This window comes from Bos indicus, chromosome 21, assembly GCF_029378745.1.
Source record: "Bos indicus isolate NIAB-ARS_2022 breed Sahiwal x Tharparkar chromosome 21, NIAB-ARS_B.indTharparkar_mat_pri_1.0, whole genome shotgun sequence".
NCBI classification, from domain to species: domain Eukaryota; kingdom Metazoa; phylum Chordata; class Mammalia; order Artiodactyla; family Bovidae; genus Bos; species Bos indicus.
The window spans coordinates 32,787,117-32,809,139 of record NC_091780.1 but is presented as its reverse complement, the minus strand read 5'-3'; the positions used below and the strand labels follow the sequence as shown (position 1 = coordinate 32,809,139).

The 22,023-nt window shown below is 37.5% G+C and overlaps 1 protein-coding gene across 20 annotated transcripts in view; it reads left to right on the top strand.

Moving 5' to 3' along the window:
• The window catches only part of PEAK1 (pseudopodium enriched atypical kinase 1), a 315,210-nt gene that overhangs the window by 44,168 nt on the left and 249,019 nt on the right, over positions 1-22,023 (top strand). For 18 of the 20 annotated variants that reach the window (XM_070775352.1, XM_070775332.1, XM_070775335.1 and 15 more), the window contains one exon: positions 17,580-17,643. The exons of 1 other annotated variant lie outside the window; for it this stretch is intronic. The gene's annotated coding sequence lies outside the window, so the exon portion shown is untranslated. Of the gene's footprint in view, positions 1-16,036; positions 16,177-17,579; positions 17,644-22,023 lie in introns of all 20 variants that reach the window. One more of the 20 variants, XM_070775341.1, reaches the window with a different exon arrangement.

Below are 22,023 nucleotides of genomic sequence, written 5' to 3'. Positions count from 1 at the left end.
GAAAAAGCTGGCTTAAAACTCAACATTCAAAAAACTAATATCATGGCATCTGGTTCCATCACTTCATGGCGAATAGATGGGGAAACAGTGGAAACAGTGAGAGACTTTATTTTCTTGGGCTCCAAAATCACTGCAGATAATGATTGCTGCTATGAAATTAAAAGACACCTGCTCCTTGGAAGAAAAGCTATACAACCCTAGACAGCATATTAAAAAGACATTACTTTGCTGACAAAAGTCCGTCTAGTCAAAGCTATGGTTTTCCCAGCAGTCACGTATGGATGTGAGAGTTGGACCATGAAGAAAGCTGAGTGCCAAAGAATTGATGCTTTTGAATTGTGGTGTTGGAGAAGACTCTTGAGAGTCCCTTGGACTTCAAGAAGATCCAACCAGTCCATCCTAAAGGAAATCAGTCCTGAATATTCACTGGAAGGACTGATGCTGAAGCTGAAGCTCCAGTACTTTGGCCACCTGATAGGAAGAGCTGACTCATTAGAAAAGACCCTGATTGAAGGTAGGAGAAGGGGATAACAGAGGGTGAAATGGTTGGATGACATCACCGATTCAATGGACATGAGTTTGAGCAAGCTCTGGGAGTTGGTGATGGTCTGGGAAGCCTGACATGCTGCAGTCCATCCATGGGGTCGCAAAGAGTCACATGACTGAGCGACTGAACTGAACTGAACTGATGGAGATATGAGAATAGTTGAACACTGGGAATCTGTATTCATTCATCAGGTATGGTGGTAAACGAGGAAGTGGAAAGTAGTGTGGTAAAGGATGAGGTTGAAAAAGATTGTTGGGCTTCAAATATTAAGGGCCTCATTTCCTAGGCAATAGTATCAGAACTTTGCCTTGACTGTGGCAAGGAGTCCTTGAAGGAAGCTTAGATTAATATCTTTTTTGATTTATTAGCTGTGTGTATTACCACTCTTACCCACTAATGTGTTAAAACAACAACAACAAAGGAAGGTGGAGTCTAGTTTGAAAACTCTGTTTGTTATTTCTGTTGTTATTACATTCAGTTCAGTTCAGTTCAGTCACTCAGTCGTGTCCGACTCATTGCGACTCCATGAATCACAGCACGCCAAGCCTCCCTGTCCATCACCAACTCCCGGAGTTCACTCAGACTCACGTCCATCGAGTCAGTGATGCCATCCAGCCATCTCATCCTCTGTCGTCCCCTTCTCCTCCTGCCCCAATCCCTCCTAGCATCAGAGTCTTTTCCAATGAGTCAGCTCTTCGCATGAGGTGGCCAAAGTATTGGAGTTGCAGCTTTAGCATCATTCCTTCCAAAGAAATCCCAGGGCTGATCTCCTTCAGAATGGACTGGTTGGATCTCCTTGCAGTCCAAGGGACTCTCAAGAGTCTTCTCTAACACCACAGTTTAAAAGCATCAATTCTTCGGTGCTCAGCTTTCTTCACAGTCCAACTCTCACATCCATACATGACCACAGGAAAAACCATAGCCTTGACTAGACGGACCTTTGTTGGCAAAGTAATGTCTCTGCTTTTGAATATGCTGTCTAGTTTGGTCATAACTTTGCTTCCAAGGAGTAAGCGTCTTTTAATTTCATGACTGTGTAGGAAGTTAAAAAAATTTTTGTTAAATTTTTTATTGTATCCAAGGGCAGAGAAAATATGAAGGTTATCTTATAGCTCTGAGACTAGAAGTTTAAAATTCTTGGCTCCGATTCTGGTTTCAGTACTAATTTTGGCAAAGCATTTAATCTCTTTTGGTCTCACATCCAGGTCAGTTAAAATTAGATTCTTGGACCCTTGTTTTTGCCCTGATTCTTTTTATGTAGGTAGGGGTGGGGATAGAGGTGGGTGCTTATGAAGAAAGCAGGCAAACAAGCTAATTGCCATCAATAATGGCTAAATGAGTGATTCTGAAGTTATTCCATCTAGGGCATTTTGGCAGAAAATACCAGAGCCGTAGGACATTGTAATTGGAAAGGATGATTTCCTGGTGGTTGAATTTCAGGCATTCTGTGACCTTATTAGAAAATGAAGATCTTAGTACCTCACAAGTGAAGTCTTAAAGTTCCCCTTTTTCTATCAGACAAATGAAGAAAGTAATAACTTGCATCTGCCTTATTCCCAGGATGAACTAAATGTGTAAGAGAAAGATGAAGTTTTTGGTAATATCAGGTTCAGTTCTTCTTTACTGTTCTATCAACCATTGTCTCATTCTTTGCGGACCAGTTATCATCTCATGTTGAGTTGGTCTGCTTGTTCCCATTATCTCCCAACTGCAGCCCCAGATTGTTGCTGTGTTATTAATCTTCATTTTTAAAAAACTTTGATCGGAGTATAGTTGATTTACAGTGTTATATTAGTTTCAGGTATATAGCAAAGTGAATCAGTTATATTAATACATATACATATATCCACTCTTTAGATTCTTTCCTCATATAGGTCATTACAGAATATTCAATAGCATTCCCTGTGCTATACAGTAGGTCCTTATTAATTATCTATTTTATATATAGTAGTAAGTATATGTCATTCTGAATCTCCCAACTTATCCTCTCCTTCCCTTAGTCTCCTTAAAACATGATTTTTCATCATATTATTCCCATAATTTAAAAATCTACATAACTTTGTTTTTGGTCTGTTTGAGTTCCATAGAATCTCTGTAATTGTCTCTGTGAATGGGGAGAGGAAAGCTTGGGATGTGCTGAGGAATGGATTCTGACCTAATAAAACAAATCATATTTTTAATTTGTATTGTTTAAATAAAACTTTTTTATTTGACAAATGTCCTTAAATCTAAAATTACCTAATACAGAAGACCCTCAAAGAAGTTTTGTGTGTTTGGAGGTAGATAGTCTTAGGTTGGTGAACATGGTGTCCCAAGGTTTCCGGCAATACCCCTATCCATTTGCCTTTTGTAATAGTAGGGGGAATGCCTGTCTTTGACAGAAAAAGAACTGTTACTTAATAATAGTTGAGGGGCATCCCTGGTGACTCAGTGATAAAGAATCTGCGTGCCAATGTGGGAGACTTGAATTTAATTCCTAGTCCAGAAAGATACCACATGCCACTAGACAGCTTAGCCCATGCGCCACAATTACTGAGCCTCTGCTCTCAAGCCTGGGAGCTGCAAATACTGAAGGCTGCACACCCTAGAGTCCATGCTTCACAGCAAGGAAGCCACTGCAGTGAGAAGCTCTAGCACTGCAACTAGAGAGGAGCCCCCACTTGCCGTAACTAGAGAAAAACCTGTGTAGTAGCAAAGACCCAGCACAGCCAAATGCATAAAATTATAAAGAAAATAGTTTTCTCTTATCTCTTTGACATCCATACTGTGTTATCAACACATGACAAACAGAACAAGGATATAAAGAAAATTTGTCTTTAAAAATGAATTATGTCCTAACTCCTAAACTCTTACTTATCAGCACTATCACTTAGTACTCACAGGATTACTGTGTTGCTGAAGTGGTAATTCTAACTGACTGGCAGAATTCAGGTACACCAGTGGCATGATGCAACCATCAGTCAGATGGTTGATGAGCTTCCCAGCCTGTATTTCTGATGGCTAGGGCAGACCCTGCCATTGACCAGCACTAACTCCAAGGCCAGTTCTGATTTGTGTTTGCTGGAGGAAAGGGAAGGCCTACCCTTGAAAAATCAGGGTGTCAAAAAATAAAGCAAAGGCCACTGGGGCTAAAAAACAAAACCAAACAAAATAAAAGCTGAGTTTATTCACTTGCCAGGCAAGGAAATAGAATAAAGAAATTCACTGAGGGGTTTCCCTGGTGGTACAGTGGCTAAGACTCCATCCTCCCAATGTAGGGGGCCTGGGTTCAATCCCTGGTCAGGGAACTAGATCCTACGTGCTACAATTAAGAGTTTGCATGATGCAACTAGATACCCTGCATGCTGCAGAAAGATGGAAGATCCCACGTGCCACCTAGCACAGCCTAAACAAGCAAACTCATAAATAAAATACACACTCAAAGAAATTCATTGAGTCATTGTAGAGGAAGAAAAGTCTGGTGGTGGTTTTTTGTTTGTTTGTTTTGTTTTTAGATGGGTGGTAGTTCTGAGGATTGAAAACTAGCATTTTGCACAGATCTGCATATGGTTGGTTAAAACAGGACCCGTTGTTGTGACCAACATACTGTTTTGATGTCTCCTGGGTGTGGGCTGAGGTAAATGGAAACCTTTCCCTTTTCTAAGAGTTTCTAATACCCTGTTTCAAAGCCAATTAAATCTTTTATGAAGGTTCTAGACCAAACCAACCCTCTTAGAGGTCCCTACTGGTGTGTCTGGAGAAGGCAATGGCACCTCACTCCAGTACTTTTGCCTAGAAAATCCCATGGATGGAGGAGCCTGGTAGGCTGCAGTCCATGGGGTCCCTAGAGTCGGACACGACTGAACGACTTCACTTTAACTTTTCACTTTCATGCATTGGAGAAGGAAATGGCAACCCACTCCAGTGTTCTTGCCTGGAGAATCCCAGGGACAGGATTGGGCTGCTGTCTATGGGGTCGCACAGAGTTGGACACGACTGAAGCGACTTAGCAGCTGGTGACCATGGAGAATGCTAACTCCGGGAACTGTCAGAAGGATTGATAGATTTTTGCTACTTGTGGGAAGGCCTTACTGTGGATGCCCCTAGATCTTTGAGGTTCCATTTGAAATACATGGATACTCAGCTACTTTTATTTCTTTGGGGAAAATGTGTGTATTACTTCAGATTCTCAGCAGTATTACAGGCTGCCTTTTCCTTCTTTCCTGTTTTCTAACTGAACAGTTAATTCATTGCTAATATAACTTGTAACCCACAGGAGAGGGCTGCAGTACTTTTGGGAAAGGCCTGGTTAAGCAGTTATATCCCTTTAGAAACAGATCAAGAAAAGACAGTCTCAGCTGGCCTACTGTTGTTTCTTGAAGATCAAGGAAAGATGAAGGGGGGAAAGCAAAATCCTTCGAGTTGCACACAGACCATCTCAGCAAATATGTTTTGCTTGGCTAAGGACATGTTGATGACCTCTTTTCTATGACTGGTATGTAAATGAATTAACAGAATTCTCCTTGGTAGCAGAGATCCAGGATCTTTTTGTAGTTTGACCCAGATTTGGTCTTCAGGATCGTTTAACAACATTTCAAATGTTTCTTGATTTATTTGCTTTCTAGTTGAGTTTTTGACATGTCTCTTTTCTAAGGCCAAGAAGAATTGGCAGTGTGATTTTTAAAAGGATTTATTTCAGCAAATAGGTATGCAATGGTATTAGCAACCCAAAACCCACTAAGACATAAAAGGTTATTGTTACAAATTTTTATGCACAGTGGAGTTAAAAATGTAGTTTAGAATGTCAGCAGAAGGAAAGATTTTGTTATTTTCTAACAACTTTAAAATGCAACAAATAACATACTATAATTAAACCCTATATACTAAACTCTAATTAAATGTGGTTTGTAAGGTAAATAATAGCTTGAAATAGCAAGATTCCTGGATTTTGTACTCTATGGAAGAAGCAAGAATTTCATTTAGAACCATTTCATTTAGCCTTTGATTATAATTTGCACTGTCTGTGCAGATCAAAGAAAGGTAAGTCACCTTTTGTAGTTTGCTAAAGAAATGAGACACTGCTTAAAACTGTTATGTGGCTGATCTTTTGGAAACTGTGATAGGATCTACAAATTTTTGCTTGATTTTTCTGAGATATATGCATAGTGTTGTTATAAGAAATCAGTACAATCCTTAGAAGTTTATAGTTTTAGGAAATAAGACAGGTAAGCAAATTTTCTTCTCAAACTCATATGTAAAATAGTAGCATATTCAAGTTATAGGCTGGCTGTCTGGTGTAGTGGGGAGAGGAGGTCACCCTTGGTCTCAGCGTGTCCAACTATAGGCATTGGTGTGCTAGGAAAAATATACCACATGCAGTCTTTCTGTGTGCAAGCTCAGCAAGTTTTATTAGGTTAAGTAAAGAAATTGGGCTCTAAGATGATTTTTGAATCAGCAGGTGATAAATAAGATGTGGGAGATTATTCTAGGTATTCACAAACAAGATGAAAGAGTAGTAAATCATACAGTTTTTGTTAAAGGTGTGATTTCTTTAAAATGAAAAGATAGGAAAGTAACTTGTGTAACAGATTTTTGAAAAATACTTTTCAGATGGCTTCATCCCTGTGAAGGATCCCTATGCTTTTCAGAAAATTCAAATTGCATTGTATTATAAGGTATCCTTGTTTCACCAGGGTTCTTCTATATCAAAACAACTCTTAACATTTTTCATTTTGCTGATTAAACAGTATATTCAATTCACAAAACCAGTAGAAACAGAAAAGTTGATCCTGAAGAGTATGCTCTGGAATGTAGAAGGATTGAAAATCCCTCTGTTCAGGATAAGGGAAAGTGGCATTTGGATGTAAGGAGACAGGTGATACTTCTTAGGGCACAGTATGAGGAGACTTCTCTCAGGGAAGTTATATTTTGAGGTGTTTGTTTTTTAATAAAGAACTTTACCAGCAGGTACTGTTTATGTACCTGCAAGGAGATCAAACCAGTCTATCCTAAAGGAGATCAGTCCTGAATATTCATTGGAAGAACTGATGCTGAAGCTGAAGCTCCAGTACTTTGGCCACCTGATGCAAAGAGCTGACTCATTGAAAAAGACCCCGATGCTGGGAAGGATTGAAGGCAGAAAGAGAAGGGGATGACAGAGGATGAGATGTTTGGAGGGCATCACTGACTCGATGGACATGAGTTTGAGCTAGCTCTCGGAGTTGGTGATGGACAGGGAAGCCTGGAGTGCTGAAGTCCATGGGGTCGCAAAGAGTTGGACACGACTGAGCGACTGAACTGTTTACGTGAGAACAAACTTGGGAGGCAAGTCAGCTCTTTTCCCTTAGTTTTCTTTTTCTTCCCCATTTTCACTTTTCATCTTCATTTAGAGGAACCATTCACTGTTCATCAGACATGTGTTATGTGCATTTGTTAGGTATATAGTAACTTTATACATATCAATTTATTTAGGGTCATTTTTGGGGAAGAGAGATATGCAAAACAGCTGCCTTTTGAAATATTTATTTTATTTTTGGCTGTGCTGGAGGACTTCTCTAGTTGCTGCGAGTGGAGGCTACTCTCTAGTTGTGGTGTGAGGGCTTGTCATTGAGGGGCTTCTCGCTGCAGAGCACAGTCTCTAGGGTGTGCAGGCTTCAGTAGTTGCAGCACTAGAGTGCATGCTCGCTAGTTGAGGTGTGCGGGCTGTTGTTCCATGGCATGTGGAATCTTCCCAGACCAGGGTCAAACCTGTGTCTCCCTCATTGGCAGGTAGATTCTTAACCACTGGACCACCAGGGAAGTCCTAGAATTTCTTGACAGAAGATTCTAAAGGTGTAAAAAATTATATTCTCTTACTTGATTTTTCGCCCTTCAGCATTCTGCTATGTCTGCATCTAAGTGTTTGTAAGTTGTTTAAAAATTCCTTTTTATTAATTTATTTATTTATATCAAAGTGAATTTAATGAAAACAGAATTTTGTGACAACCCTTAAGCTGACTGGAAACACTGTTGATTTCCTAAATCAGGGTTGGAAATATAATTACAAAGTTGTTATTTTCCTTAGGTATTTTGATAGTTGCATCTATTGGGATAGTGGTCATCGTCTTGACTTCATCCATTTAGGAGAGCTAATATACCATGGGACTTAAGTGCTAAGTTGATCTACTTTAATTCATTGAGTTCATCTGGTCAGGCAGTGGGGTATAGCAGCCAGCACAGAGCCTGTGTAATAGTGGTTTGAATCTTTACTCTGCTACTTACTAGCTGACCTTGACAAGATTATTTCTAGCAGAGATTCATCATTAGTAAAGTAGGGATGATTATCTGCCTTGCAAGGTGGTTGTGAAAATTAACAATCTATGTAAATCACATTGTATTGTCTCATATATTATTTATAGTTACTCCATAAGTGGTACAGTTACTATTACTTAACCTATTCATCGTGTACATTTGCTGTTTGAGTTCATATGGTTGTGCTAATATCCAAGATAAATTTACATGGTTGTTTCAAATTAGAATTAGTAAGACTTCAAAAGCTTTTATTAAATTAAAATTAGTATTTGTTTTCTCTTTCCTTGTTTCTAATTTAATAATTGAATGTCAGGCTGGTCTTCCTTGATTTGTTCTAAATATTACATGATGCTTCTTGTTTGAGATTTTGTTACCTTCTAGAATTTTTCATTAGCAGTTGTGTATGTAGAACAGCGTTATTTTACTAAAAATTAACATTAGATTAATAGGACAATGTAGAAATTAGATAATTAAGCTTCTCTTTTAGAAAATGTGGTTATTATTCTTCTCTCCATTATTATGTTAATATTTAAATTTTATAGCCCTCTGAAACTCCCTATAGTATGACTGAAAGATGATTTTACTACTAGAAAGTAAGTGGCCTAAAATGATTGGGGTATCAGTATTTAAAGTTCAAATTTCTTATTAAAGTTACATATTCATCCTTCTTTCAGCTATACATCTCCCTTATGGATTTTTTAAAGATTCTGTTACTACCTTAATAGTGTTCTGAGTAACTTGACTTTAATGTGATGTGTATTTTATTGATGACTTTCAAAATAATTATCATATATAATTGAATATTTAATTATTAAATTAGAAAGATAACTTAAAATTTGATTTTACATGCTCAGTGAATTCCTGTGATTAGAAAATTCTCTCATGATGTTCTATTTTTAATTAATATACCAAGTAAAACTAATTGGAAGTATCTGAAGCCCCCGGCAAAGTCTGTAATTAGACATGTGATTCATAATTAACTGACTTTTCTTATTCTTGCCTTTTCCTCTCCATTTGAATTAATTACTTGTGTTCTTCCTTAGTGCTACCTGTCTTCCTGTTCAAGATACTGATTAGAATTCGGTGATCACGGTTTGTCGTATTTTTATAGATAGATCATTTTATAAGAACTTTGTTTAGTAATGTAAAAAAAAAACACAACCCTGAATCATATGCACTATGAAGTATTACATTGAAGATTTTTGCCCACATTGTCAAATTAAGTGTTTATTTTTATCAGTGGCTGAAAGCAAGCATAGAAAATAGGCAGACCTGACAACTTTTCCTATCTTATACTTAAGGACCTGGGTTTTTCTTGTCAATCTGATTACTGTCTGCATAAGTTTGATGACATACCCATTGGTCTTGGGTCATTGAGTAGAGCTGGTTATTAATTAATTCATTATTTTAGTAAAGAATTAACAGTTTGTTAAAGGTCTACCGTATGCTTTGGATACAAGGCTTTGTATACAAGGAAGCAAGAGTGATAAAAGTATTTATTGGTCACTACAACACAGGCATCAGCCAATCAAGATGGCCATAGCACTAGATTCAGGGTTTTGAAGGACCCCTCCGTTCTTTACACTGTATCAGGCTTTGCTGCTTTTGTTGCTGAGTTGGAGTGGTGGTGGTGGTGATGATAGTAGAGAGACGGGGCCATCAGCAGTTATCTTAGAGTTGGTGACGTTTAGGGCAGTGACTGTTTGCCAGACCATATTACAGAAGTATTTCAGCACAACCCTTAAGGCTACAGTGGTGCGAACCAGCTGAATATTAGCTCTGCCAGGGTGTGCTCAGTCTCTGACTATAGGCTAAGAGTTAATACCCAATTTGAGAAGTATGTAATGAAAATATGTAGACAGTACATAGGGGAAGGATTGCTTGAGTCTTTTTGGGGAAAAGTAGTGAAGACTTCTCTGGTGACTAGAAATTTGCCCAAGTCAGATTCAAGGAGGAGATTCTAACCAAGCTGAGGGGAAAATAGCACTTACAAAGGTAGAGTGTGAGAGACAGTGGAAGATTCAGACATTAACGAGTAGGAAAAATGGAAGATGAAGATGTCTCTAACCCTTGATTCTTAAGTTTGTTGAATATTTGTATACCGCATTTGTATCTTTGAAATTGATCCATTATTGGTAAAGAACTGCTAGACTATTTGATATTTAGCTTCTTCAACTATATCTAAATTATTTTCGGTGTAGGGAAAGAAGGGAGAATAGGAATTTGTTACAGTTGGGGGCTACACCAAGCATTGATAGAGCAAGAGTGCAATGAAAAAACTCTGCTGATTCATTGAGAGGCTTCTAATGAGCAAACACAAATTCAGACAGATTGAGGTTGGTGGGTTTTTTAATGACATAAAACTATTGCCCATGAGGCTTTTTGGCTGACATCATGAAACTAATTTTGCTTAATGACTGTGGAGGCCTACAAATTCCAATGTGCAGAAAAGGAAGTAAATTACTGGCCTGTCAGATTCCTGTTGCCTGTCATCTTTTATCTGAATAGGAGCTTTTGTTTCCAGACTGTCAGGAGCAAGTATGTGGACCCCCTTCAATGCTGTATTGGTATATGCTTGAATAATTCAATTCAAGAGTCATCTAAATATAGCAAATCTACAACAGTGAGTGGGTGTATCTTCTTATACTTGCATAATTTAGGGAATATATCCATGGATATCTCTTCATGTTTCTGAGAGCTCTTGAAATATGTCAAGGATTTGTAGTGGTGTAAGTTCTGCTTTTGTTGTCAGAGCTCATGACTCATACCTATGAAATATAATGAACTTATATGGACAGCAGAGTAAACATTTGCTGTATGACTGTTCAACTCAATGAATGATTTGAAAGCACCACTATGTGCTAAGAATTGTGAAGAATACAAAGGTGAACTACTGGCATTTTTCTGGGTATCAAATTATGTGATTTTTCTCCCTAAAGCTATATTTAGCAAAAATGACTGTCTTGATGATGATGTGTGTGTAGTGTTACAACAAAGGCTACAATAAAGGTTTGAGATACTGGTAAATATTAATAGATTATTTATTTCAAGGAAGATTTTGAAATGATAGTTTATTTATGGCTTCATTTTTGTAGCGTTTTCAATCAATGTTACTTATTTTCTCTCCACTTTCTATTACTCTGAATAATTAGAATGAGTAGTTTCAGTGAAATGTATATTATATTCCAATATCAATTCAAAAAGTATATAGATAGCATCTACTGGGCCCTAGGTATGGAGTGAGCTATTCAAAATTTGCTTATCCATGGAATAAAATTACTCAGTAGAAAGGAAGCTAAAATAATTAAAAAGTGAAAACTTTCAGTTCTTTGGGTGTGCTTGCTGCTGCTGCTAAGTCGCTTCAGTCGTGTCCAACTCTGTGCGACCCCAGAGACAGCAGCCCACCAGGCTTCCCCGTCTCTGGGATTCTCCAGGCAAGAACACTGGAGTGGGTTGCCATTTCCTTCTCCAATGCATGAAAGTGAAAAGTGAAAGTGAAGTTGCTCAGTCATGTCCGACTCTAGCGACCCCATGGACTGTAGCCCACCAGGCTCCTCTGTCCATGGGATTTTCCAGGCAAAAGTACTGGAGTGGGATGCCATTGCCTTCTCCGTTGGGTGTGCTTAACGTTATGAAAATGACAGATTCAACCTTAAATGCACAGAATTTGTATTTGGTTTAGCAGGTATGTTGTATTTCTTGTTGTTGTTTACAAAGGCTAATGGAAAACTTTAAGAAGGTATAGACTGTCTACTTTTTGAAAACTGATTACCTTAACCAACATACTACATCTGTGATTTTTTGTAACTTATTTCACTTTTTGGGTAGCTCAGTTTCTTTAGAAATTAACAACATTATATATGCCATCATTTGGCTAGAACCATATCTAGGGAAACAAAAAAATAGTGAGAATATTTGCCGTAACAAATTGCTCCTTTTGTACCTTTGGTCATTCCATTTCCACTTCCTTTAATGCCCTCTTTTCCTGTGTCCTTTAACATCTTATTCAAAGGCTTTCTCAAAACCTTAGCTAACATTTCCCTTAATATTTTATTCTTTGGAATTTCTATAACATTTTGTTTGTTACACCTTTGGGGATATTTATTTTTTACTTTTTTGAATGAACCTGACCTATGTTTTCTATAGAATTATAAACTTTTTGAAAGTGTCATGAATGTTGAATTGGGCCATGAAAGATGGTAGGAATTTGGATAGGTGGAGAAAAGAGGATTTGTCCACAGAAGGAAATAGCATAAACCAAGGTCCTCAGGACAAAAAGAACAAGATACTTTTTCAGGAATGTTGAGTAGGTTTATTTGCTTGGTATGGAGGATATGTGAATATTGTAGGAAGAGATGAAGCTGAGAAAATAGAAATGACCCTTGATGCTGAGCTGGTCAATTATGGTTATCAGTAGCTTATTTTGGTCAATTTGACTGTTAGGGCTCAGTGGAGAGTTGGAGGAAAGCATATTTACTCTACTATACCTCTCTTTTATTTTCAAATTACTCCACAGAAGAAAAGGGAGCCAGTGTTGTGATGGAATGTAAAGTGCTTGAGTTTAGGAGATGGGAGGCCAGGAAGACTGGGCACTTCCTTTGTAACATGCTGCAGAGGAAAGATGATGTTAGGGCTTCCTTCTAGTTGTAATGTACTGTGATACCATGGCACACTTGGAAATTTGGATTAGAGCTGCCACTGTGACCTGTTTTACCTGGTTATGAATTGTTTAGTTCAGAGGTTAGCAAAATTTTTTCTGTAAAGGGTGAGATAGTAAATATTTTGAGTTTTATGGCTACATACTGTCTCCATTGCATAGTCCTTTTTTTTTTTTTTTTTTTTAAACTGACTTAAAAATGTAAAAATCATTGTCAGGGGCCAGATAAAAATAGGAATGGACTGGATTTGGCTGCCAGGCCGTAGTTTAGCCCTTGATTTTGTTAACTGGGGCAATTATTACTTAAGGTTTCTAAAATTTAGAAACCAAGACCAGCTTGGTGATAGGGTTTTTCCATTTGCCTGTATTTTTATAGAATACTTATAATTTTGGGCTTCCCTAGTGGCTCAAACACTAGAGTCCGCCTCCAAGGCAAGAAACTTGGGTTCTATCCCTGGGTCAGGAAGATCCCCGGGAGGAGGGAATGACAGCCCACTCCAGTATTCTTGCCTGGAGAATTCCATGGACAGGGGAGCCTTGTGGGCTATAGTCCATGGGATCGCATAGAGTCTTACATGACTGAGCGACTAACACACACACACATACACACAGTTATAACATATTTTCTAAAGATCAGGAAGCCAATACTCATCGAAAATTGTTTATTCATTTTCTTGCATCTTGATAATTTTGTGTTTCAGATTATGTCCTTCATTTCTAAGTGCCGTGAAAGCTCCCTGATGTCTCAAATATTTTATTCATTTTTTGATTAATTCCTAGATATTTCTTGTGTTATATCTTTGATGTCTAAGACTATTTTATTCTGATATTTAATAGCTATATCTTGATAAATACACATTGCTCTAGCACTTCTTAATGATTATTAGTATAAATAATGTAGTATTTGTATTTTATTTTAAACTATGAACAATTTAGTGTTTTTTGGATATAACGTATAATAAGTCCAAAGATCAAACTTGAGAAAGCAATATATTATACAGGTGTAACTAAGCATAATGATTTAATCCCTGTGCCCATTGGTTTAAAATTGTTTTTGAATCAGACTCTCTTTTATGTTTGCCCCAGTTTTTTTGCTTCATATGTATTCCCTGTAGTAGAGTAGGCATCTTAGATCTTTCTGACGTGAGAAGGTAGTACACTTTTTCGTGTTTAACTCCTGTCCCCACTATCTTGAATTGCCATGCTCTGTGACAAATATTTCCTATTAGATCCTTCCCTATTGATTATAGCTTATAAGTTATATCATTGTATGTTTCTATTTGATTAACCTAATACTCCTGGTTCTTTTTGTTTAATGCTATCTTCATTGCCACATTTATCTCTTTCGGTGTTTCATTTATATTTTTCTGCTATATTGGGCTCCAAAATCACTGCAGATGGTGATTGCAGCCATGAAATTAAAAGACGCTTACTCCTTGGAAGGAAAGTTATGACCAACCTAGATAGCATATTGAAAAGCAGAGACATTACTTTGCCAACAAAGGTCCGTCTAGTCAAGGCTATGGTTTTTCCAGTGGTCATGTATGGATGTGAGAGTTGGACTGTGAAGAAGGCTGAGCACCAAAGAATTGATGCTTTTGAACTGTGGTGTTGGAGAAGACTCCTGAGAGTCCCTTGGACTGCAAGGAGATCCAACCAGTCCATTCTGAAGGAGATCAGCCCTGGGATTTCTTTGGAAGGAATGATGCTAAAGCTGAAACTCCAGTACTTTGGCCACCTCATGAGAAGAGTTGACTCATTGGAAAAGACCCTGATGCTGGGAGGGATTGGGGGCAGGAGGAGAAGGGGACAACAGAGGATGAGATGGCTGGATGGCATCACTGACTCGATGGACGTGAGTTTGAGTGAACTCTGGGAGTTGGTGATGGACAGGGAGGCCTGGCGTGCTGCGATTCATAGGGTTGCAAAGAGTCGGACACAACTGAGCAACTGAACTGAACTGAACTATTAATGTTATAAGTATAAACACTGTAGTGATTTTTATATTTGTAAAAGCTTTTAATTGTTTAAATAAATGATTAAATAATAAAAAACTTAATGAATATTTATCAATGCATATAACATTATAATATTCATAAATATAATTAAAATACATAAATTCAAAGCAATACGTGTCAATATTAAATATTATGGAAGTTTTAAGCTTATTTTCAGAAAGACTAGGTAAATAAATAATCATTAATGCATACAATTCTTAGAAATAGTCATGACCTAACTGTCATTTGCTGGTGTAAAGGTGATAAACAGATGTGGCTTGCAGATTGTTGATGCTTGTACTTTCATTGGCACATCTAACTGAACCTTGGGAAAACAGCACCCAGGTTCAGAAGCATAACTGTAGCCACACAGACTGCTGTATGTACATGGAGGCATGCAGTCAATACTGAATGGATAAATTAATAAATCCTCAGACTGATTCTAGGTTTCAGACTTTGGTTCTCCATAAAATGCCATTAACATAAACATAAAAGTACATACTTACTCGGAGCATTTTGAAAGTACAAAACATATGGAAAAACTTGAATTACCTATAATCTTTATGTAAAGTACTACTGACATCATGCTGCTGCTGCTGCTGCTAAGTAGCTTCAGTCGTGTCCGACTCTGTGTGACCCCATAGATGGCAGCTCACCAGGCTCCCCCGTCCCCGGGATTCTCCAGGCAAGAGCACTGGAGTGGGTAGTTCTAGTCTTTTTCTGTGCTCATGTATGCATTATACATAATTCAAATTACTCAGTAGATGAACATTTTCCTGTCATGAAGCATTTTCTAATTTTATTTTAAAAATCAACTTTAGTAAGCTATGATTAATGTGCGGTATAGTTTGATGAGTGTTAACTAATGTATATATCTCTATGGTCACCACGACAATCAAAACATAGAACATTGCCATCAATGTTTCTCTTAAACACCTTTGTAGTTAGTTCTTTCAACAACATTGCTACTGTAACAACTGGCCTGCTTTCTGTTGCTATGGATTAGTTGTGTCTGTTCTAGAATTGCATATACAGAAAAATTGAACAGATAATAAAGTTCACACAGTTTCCTCTACTAGTCATTAAGCATTTATGATACATAATTTTAATGATTGCTTATTCTAACTTATTAAACAATCAGTTGAACATTTAGTTTGTTTCCACTTCTTTACAGTCATAAATGTGCTATGATATAAATATTTGTTTGGATTTTTTATTATTTAGGACAGAGTTCTAAAAGAAAAAGTTACTAGATCAAATGGTTTTAACTTTTAAAGGCTCTTGTGCATTGCAAAATTGCTTTCCAGGGAAGATTTTACCTATTTACACTGCCACAAACTGTGTGCAAAGATGCCCATTATATGGCATCATTGTATTATTATAATTATGTAATTGTATTACATTATCATTAGTGGCTGTCAGTATAGTGGTAGATTATGCAGCCATGAAATTAAAAGACGCTTACTCCTTGGAAGGAAAGTATTACCAACCTAGATAGTATATTGAAAAGCAAAGACATTACTTTGCCAACAAAAGTCCGTCTAGTCAAGGCTATGGTTTTTCCAGTGGTCATGTATGGATGTGAGAGCTGGACTGTGAAGAAAGCTGAGCAACGAAGAATTGATGCTTTTGAACTGTGGTGTTGGAGAAGACTCTTGAGAGTCCCTTGGACTGCAAGGAGATCCAACCAGTCCATCCTAAAGGAGGTCAGTCCTGGGTGTTCATTGGAAGGACTGATGCTGAAGCTGAAACTCCAATACTTTGGCCACCTCATGAGAAGAGTTGACTCATTGGAAAAGACCCTGATGCTGGGAGGGATTGGGGCCAGGAGGAGAAGGGGATGACAGAGGTTGAGATGTCTGGATGGCATCACCAACTCGATGGACATGAGTCTGAGTGAACTCCAGGAGATGGTGATGGACAGGGAGGCCTGGCGTGCTATGATTCATGGGGTTGCAAAGAGTCGGACATGACTGAGCGACTGAACTGAACTGAACTGAACTGATGCTATAGTAACAGTCCTCCAAATCTCAGTGGTTTAATACAACAAAGTTTATTTTTTGCTCGTGCTACATGTCTAACACATATCAACAATGTCTTCTCTCTTTCTCTTTGGAGTCATTTAGTGAACCATCCTAATCAGAGCTCCATCTTGTTACCTGGGTAGGCCTTCCAATTGTGTACTGGTTCCTGAAACTTGTGGACTTCCCTGGTGGCTCAAACAGTAAAGTGTCTGTCTACAATGTGGGAGACCTGGGTTCAATCCCTGGGTCGAGAAGTTCCCTAGAGAAGGAAATGGCAACCCACTCCAGTACTCTTGCCTAGAAAATCCCATGGACGGAGGAGCCTGGTGTCCATGGGGTCGCAAAGAGTCGGACACGACTGAGCGACTTCACTTTCTTTCCTGAAACTTATGCTTGATAGTATCTCATATGTCTATGTACATTTTAGTGGCTAAAGCAAGTCACATAGCCCAAACAGAGATGAAACAGAGCAGTGAAGTGCAATTCTACTGTGAGTCTCAGAAGGAGGAGAACTGGAACAGCACTAATGACTAACATCTTATTTTACAAACAACTCTAATTTTATTGATGAAAGATGATATCTCAATTTGATTTCCTTGGCCAATATAGATGAGTTTTCATAGTTTATTAGCCATTTGTTTCATATACTCTTCCCTTTTAAGTTTTATAAACACATGCTGTTGGTTTACTTTTTCATTTTCAGATATTTTGAGTACTGTCATTTTTGTGAGGATGGGAGGTCATAATGGTGATTTTATAGGGAGTGCAGACTTTTAGAAAATGCCTTTTCTTTTGAAAACTTGAACAGGTAAAAGAAAAATGTTCCTCTTGATTCCCCTCACCCCTTGTTAATATATGTTTTGATACTCTTTTTTTTTTAATTTCAAGAGTTTTCAAAATGTTAAATAATTATAGATAATAGAAAGTTTAGCAGAATTAATATCCTTGACAGTCTACAGGTTTCTAAAGAACAACTTGAACATAAAATTTGAACAGTCAAGTTAGGTTTCTCCTCTTGAAAATATTAAGTTCTCTACTCAGATTTAGTCATATTGACTTATCGTTTTCCTTTTTTTTCAATTCAGGTGTCTGCCTAAACTGGAACTTATGCTATAAATATTTTTCTGTGGATTTTTCTGAAAACCCAAGGTGAGATATTTTATGAATACACTTGTCTTTTAAAATGTATTTATAATGAGAAATAATTGTTTCTGAAAAATTTAAGGCTTTATAAATTTAATGTCTTTTCCTCTGAGTTTTAATAGGAAGCAAATACTATTTATTATAAAGCTATATATATAGCATGCTTACTTTTAATTTGTAGGACATTTGATTGATATGAAAGGAGCTGGTTCTAGTGATTAAAATAGTTTTGAGTGAATTTTGACTTTGTTTTTCATACTCAAAGATGTGGTTCACACAGCTGTTCTCTGACACACACTTGAGAAAGATATTTGCATTATAATCTGATATTCTTAAAGGCAAACCTTTAATTAGTTAAGGCATAGATTACAATATCTGGTAACTACTTTAATAGTTCTGTTATTAAGAGTTTTCTACCACTCTGTTCTCTTGGAGCTGATTATTTTCTTTAGTTCCCACTGTTTGGGGGGGGCTTATAAAATAAGGATATATCCTTTAGTATGTTAGTGTTTGATTTCTGTGGCTGGTGTTCTACTCCAACAATAATATCAAAGCCCTTTTCCTTTTCTTATGTGTCTTGGCTCAAATCTTCTTCATCTTTTGATTTTTTAAAATATACCATTATAAGCCTGTCATCTGGTCTTTCCACCTTGAATCCAGCTCCACCCTAAGCCATTCTTGTCACACTTATAAGGGTGCTTTTTCTAAAAGATAAATGTCATCATATTAGTCCATGACTCAGAGTACTGAAGGATATCTTCAGTACTCTGAGTAATGTAAATATCCTTTATATTGTTTAAAGGATATTTTACAAACTCCTTTACAAAGCAGTATATTCTGCTTTTATCCATTTTTCATTTCACTGGTTCTCTGAGAATGTTGGAAACTAACATTTAAAAAAAACAGCTTTACTGAGAAATAATTTACATATCATAAAATTCACTTGTTTATTTAAATTTGGTATTTAATTAAATTTACAGAGTTATGCAACTATCATCTCAGTCTAATTTTAGAATATGTTCATTACTCCAAAGAGAAATCAGTACTCATTAGCAGTCACTTCTCATTCCTCCCTCTACTCAGTCCCAGGCAACTACTAATCTACTTTCTCTGTGGGGCTGCCTATTCTGGACATTTCGTATAAATGAAATCGTACAATGTGTAGTCTTCTGTGACTTACTTCTTCATCTAGCATAAAGTTTTCACGGTTCATCCATGGTTCATTCATCATGAACCAGTCCTTCTTTCCTTTTTATGGCTGAATAATATTCTATTATATGTGTCAGGGATTTAGCTGACTTAAGAGAGAGAGACAGAGGGAGAGGTGGGGTTGAGGGTAGGGGTAGTACTGAGCTTCCAAGTGTCAAGAGTAGCTGGTTAAAAACAACATTCCAAAATGAAAGTGATGGTCTAGCATTTATTCACTTACTGAGATAGTATAAGCAAGAGGCTACACCTGAGAAAGTACAGGTCCTCTCACTGAGGAGAATCAGTATGGGGGTGGGGGAGTGGCGAGGGGAGTCCTCTCACAGCTGAGGGAGCACTAAACAAAAAGTTCCTGCAGTTTTATGGACCCACGGCTATTTGGAGGCTGAGATGGAAGGACTGGAGTGGAAAAGTATTGAGTCAGAGTAGAGAAAAAGTATCTCTAATGTTTCCTTCCTAATATGAAGATCGCAGAAGAAGCACCTCAGCTGCAGGCCACAGATTAAAGAAACTTCTGGAAGAATATACCTGGGCTAGGGATGCAGCTGTGCTAAAGAGCATGGTCAACCTGGGGGTCTGCATCCTTGACCGCAACTTTCTTCAGAGACTGCAGTGTGTTGGCTGTGCACCAAACCTGGTGAGGGAAGGGCAGGTTTCCCATGTGAGGTCTGCTGGGGCCTTCGTAGTAATTTTTGGCTGGGTTGGAAAAGTCACAGGTGGATTTCTTGGTCAGGAGCTGTACTCTGCAATATGTATATACCATATTTCTTCATCAGTTGGTGAACATTTAGATTGTTTCTACATTTTGGTTATGAATATTTTGCTATGAACAGTTGTGTATAAGTTTTTGTGTGTACATGTTTTCATTTCTCTCAGTTATATACCTAAGAATGGAATTGTTGGGTCGTTTGGTAAATCCATGTCTAGTATTTTGAGGAACTGCCAAATAGTTTTCCAAGGAGACCGTTTCACTTCACATTCCCACCAGCAGTACATGATTTGTTTTGCCATATCATCACCAACATTTGTTATTGTCCTCTTTTTTTTTAAATTACAGCTATTCTAATGGTTGTCAACCACTCATTGTGATTTTGATTTGTACCTCCCTAATGGCTGGTGATGCTGAATATCTTTCCTTGTGCTTAACGGCCATTTGTATATCTTTTTTTGAGAAAGGCCTATGCAAATGCTTTGCCCATTTAAAAATTAGGTTATTCTTTGATTGTAAGAGTTCTTTATATATCCTGGATAAAGTCACTTATGAAATATATGATTTGCAAATATTTTCTCCCCTTCTGTGAGTTGTCATTTCCCTTTCTCAGTATTGTTCTTTGAAGCACAAAGATTTTATATTTATCTGTTTCTATCGCTTATGATTTTGGTGTTTTATCTAAGAAATCCATGGTAATGGAGATTAATTTGTATTTTCTTTCAAATATGAGTTTTACTGTTGTAGATCTTAAATTTAGATCTGTGTTTTATTTTGAGTTAATTTTTATATGTGATGTGAAGTAGAGGCTCAACTTCATTCTTTTGCATGTTCAGATACCGAGTTGTCCTAGGCCATTGAATTAGCATGGTGCCCTTAATGAATATCGTGCTCATGTTCAGTCATGTCTGACTCTTTGAGACCCCATGGAGTAGGAGAGTAGGCCACCTGCATCCTCTGTCCATGGAATTTTTCCAGGCAAGCACACTGGAGCAGGTTGCCATTTCCTACTCCAGGGGATCTTCCAGACCCCGGGGATCTTCTGGACCCAGGAGTCAAACCTGCGTCTCTTGTGTTTCCTTCATTAGCAAGCATATTCTTTACCACTAGTGTCACCTGGGAAGCTATTTCTGGACTTTCAAATACATTCCATTGATTTATACATCTTCTCTTGTGCTAGTACCACATTGTCTGATTACTATAGATTTTGTAGTATTTAATTCACAATACTCCTATTTTGAATTCTCCTATTTTGTTCTTATTCAAGATTATTTTGGCTCTTCCCCTCCTGTGAGGCATGAAGAAGTTGCTTGCCAGAACATAAAGTATTTTGAGAGCATCTTTTTCCCTTCCCTCCAAGTAAATTGAAAAACAGGTACATGGTCAGAAATTCAGATAGTACCAAAGGATTTACAGTGAAAAATAAGTCTTTCTTTCACCTTAGATCCTCTGTCCCTCTCTTCAGAAGAAAGTACCGTTAGTAGTTTATTAGCTTTCAAATTGTTTTTGCAAATATATATATAAAATTTAAAATATCTTATGGAATTCATTTTAATCTGTGAAAATGTACTGTTCTACTTCTTGATTTTTCAACTTATTTCCATATCTTGGAAATCTTTCTGCATACTTAGATCTACTTCATTTGTGTTCACAGCTGCAGGATATTTTGTGTATGAGTATAGTGTCAATGATGTAACCAACATTTAGATAAGTTCCCGTCTTTACTTCCCTAAAAGCCATGTTTAAAGAATAAATTCTACCTTAAAAAAAAAAAAATCATTGTTGTTGTTCAGTCACTCAGTTGTGTCTGACCCATTGCAATCCCATGGACTGCAGTATGCCAGGCTTCCCTGTGCTTCACTATCTCCCGGAGTTTGCTCAAACTCATGTCCATTGAGTTTGTGATGCCATCCAGCCATCTCATCCTCTGCTGCCCCCTTCTCCTTTTGCCTTCAACCTTTCCCATCATCAGGGTCTTTTCCAATGAGTCAGCTCTTTGCATCAGGTAGCCAAAGTATTGGAGTTGCATCTTCAGCATCAGTCCTTCAGTGAATATTCAGGGTTGATTTCCTTTAGGACTGACTGATCTGATCTCCTTGCAATCCAAGGGACTCTCAAGAGTCTTCTCCAACAGCACAGTTGAAAAGCATCAGTTCTTTAGAGCTCAGCCTTCTTTATAGTCCAGCTCTCACATCTGTACATGACTATTGGAAAAACCTTAGCTTTGACTCAAAGGACCTTTATCGACCGAGTGATATCTCTGCTTTTTAATATGCTAAAAAAATCATTATAGTACCTTAATTCTGTGCCTTAATTTTGGATTTATACTGTATACACACACACATTGAACAAAGTGATAATATATGTATACTTAAACTGAGTTGTCTTTAAAACATAAAGACATCTTTAATGTTTGAACCTGATAACCTTAGTTATCACACTATTTATTTCTGGGATTGAGTGATAAAAAA